Below are 3,142 nucleotides of genomic sequence, written 5' to 3' on the forward strand. Positions count from 1 at the left end.
TGCAATGGTCTCCGTTGAGGAAGTTGAGTCTGAGTGATTACTGTCGACGAGGTGTCCATGTGTATTCTCCAGGAAGCTTATCCGCTTGGACAGAAGCGAATAGGATGCGTATCTGCATCGGCGGACAGAAACGGATAGGAATCGATAAATTGCGTGAACACATTCTATCCATATCTGTTCACATTCATATAAATTCATGCAGTTGAATAAAAGCATAGTAAAACAGACAGAAACGAATGCATTTTCTGTCCGCAATTTTAATCAGGATAATTAATATCTTGTTATAAAATATATGCTATTGCAATAATACATATTACAATATTGCAAAATGATGCAAAATTTTTCGACTTAATTTAGTCCATTTGGCGGTTATTCTGGGACACCCTACATACACACAAAATTGTCTCTTCTAATCAACTTTCCACTTTTTACATTTTCCTTAATAGCATAATAGTAATTCATTAAAACTAACTGCAATAGAATCTTAACATTATAATTGTAAGAAGTTTATTTTATTAACTTTTCTATCTTATAATTAATTTCATTAGCAAAACAAATTTGCACAATTATAGTATAAAAAATATATAATAAATCATATGTATCATTTTACAATTTTAAAAAACTTTAATAAAGCACTTTTAGACACAAATTTAATATAACTTTTTCACCTGTTCAATCTCGTTCAAACACACTGCATATTAATAAGTTTGGTTTTGATCTTTACAGACACTCTTTTATATGTCAAACGTCCCACAATTTAAACAAAAATTTTACTTATTAAACGAGAATATTAGATGCGAAATTAGATTTAGCGAGAAATTCGATTTTTTACATCTCTAATTTATTCGAAATGGAGGGTATATTATTACAGATAATTTGAAAAAATGTATTTATCTAGTTTTAACTTAAAAAAAGATAACACTTTCATCTAAAGTGCAGATAATGTACGGAGTGAATCCTATAATAATAAAAACGCTAAAAAATTTTAAAGAATGATGCCTTATATAAATTCAAGACGAAGACTATGCAACCATATCTCCAAAATGACTTGGTTTCCAAGATACAAGGTATCAAACTTAAAGGAAAAATTTCGTTTTTTTCTAAAAATTTTTTAAACCATTCAAATTATTTTGATAAGACTTTATAAATGTTTAAAGTTTTATCAAACTAACTCAACTAATTTTTTATCAAACTAACTCAAGTAATTTCTGAAATTTTTAGAAAAAAGAAATAAATATTTTGACATCCTGTATCTTAGAAACTAATTATAACTATTTCGAACGTAGTTATATCAAAGTTTTCGTCTTGAATTTGTTTGAAGAATTTCCACTTAAAATCTTTTAGTACTTGTAAATATGCCATTTCAGTAGATTATCCACTAATTCAGATTTAAAGACGTCTGACTAGCTGGCCGCCTCCCCCCTACTTAACCAAATTTTAATGAAAAAATTATGAAATAATGCGCTATTTATGCTCTATTCATATCCGTAAACAAAAAATTTTACGCTCATTCCGTTTAGCTAAAAAAAATTTTTTTATGGAGGGCTGACTAGCTGCCTACTCAGCTAAAAACAATCGATTTGAAAAATCAAATATACAGGATTTATGCGCTATTTATGCGCTACTATTTCCAAGTATTTTTTATTTTTGCGCTGCAATCCTTAAAGCACTTCTCTCTTGGAGCCATAATCATCCCTAAATCGTTTAAAATTGCAAAATTAAACTCCCACTATGTATAATAATTCTCTGATTTATGCGCTACTATTTCCAAGCATTTTGGATTTTTGCACCGCAAAAATCTTTTAAGGCATTTCCTTCTTAAAGCGAATATTAATAATGATAATATTTATAATGATTCATGAAAAATTATGAAAATACATTCTTAACTAATCGAAGTCTATTTTTTATTTATACGCTATGAATTTCAAGCAATTGCGTTCCTATTAAGAAATAAGAGATAATGATGAAAAAGGATTTTGTGGAAGGAAAACATCAAAGATGCATTAAATCAGTAAAAATATAATAAATAGGATTGATAATAATTTTGTTCTATTTGTGAATTTTTTTTTTGAAATATATTTATAAAAGTGAAATATATTTATAAAATAAATTTGTACTGTCTGTCCTTTACATGGTGTATACAACAATTACATTTGTTTTGCTATTAGCCTGACAAATCCGTGCTGAAACTACTACTGCGAGTATATATTAAAGATTCTACGAGCGAACTTCCAACCAAACTCTAGGGAACGAAAATAAATATTATCTAATCTCTACATTTTTTATTTTTTGTAAAGTTAAAGTAAAAGTATTAGATTACGAACTTACATTATTTAATAATCAATATTATAAATGTAACACAAATGTGTCACTATTTAATTTTAAAACTTTTACATTGAATTTATTTAATAAACCGTCGATAACTTTTTATATTATATTAACATTTTATGTTTATATATTAAGGAATTTAGATTCCAATATATAAATGCAAAGTTTGTGTTACAAACTTTTATTAAATATCGCTTTTAAATATTACATGACATTACTGTGTTCATTAAAAGTCCATTCACTATTACTACTGATAACTGATAATTTATGTTATGTAATATTATACTGACAATCAGAAAGAATAAAAAAATTTCAATATAATTTTATTTAATAAAAGATTTATATCAATTAAAAATAATGTGATCTGTTGAATAGATGTAAAGATAACAGGAAATTAAAGTAGCATTAATAAAATAAAGTCGGAATTTATTATCATTCTTGTAAAAATATAATATCATTGTTACGGACAGAAAAATTTAATGATAACGGTATTACAAATAATATATTACTTCTGAACTTGAATTGTGTAAAAACCGCTTCTAAAAATTAAAGTTCACAATTAAAAAAATTAAATTTGGATGTGGATATAATAAAACATAAATCAGAGAATTAATTTGCATAGTCACAAAATTGATTTCGCAATTTTAAACGACTTAGGGGTAAATATAGCTGTTCGCTCCAAGAGGGAAGTGTCTTAAGGATTGCAACGGAAAAATCGAAAATGCTTGGAAATAATAACACATAAATAGCGCATAAATTCTGTATATTTGATTTTTCAAATCGATTGTTTTTAACGGGTGGGGGGGGGGGGGTG

Source organism: Atta colombica, unplaced genomic scaffold, assembly GCF_001594045.1.
Source record: "Atta colombica isolate Treedump-2 unplaced genomic scaffold, Acol1.0 scaffold51, whole genome shotgun sequence".
NCBI classification, from domain to species: domain Eukaryota; kingdom Metazoa; phylum Arthropoda; class Insecta; order Hymenoptera; family Formicidae; genus Atta; species Atta colombica.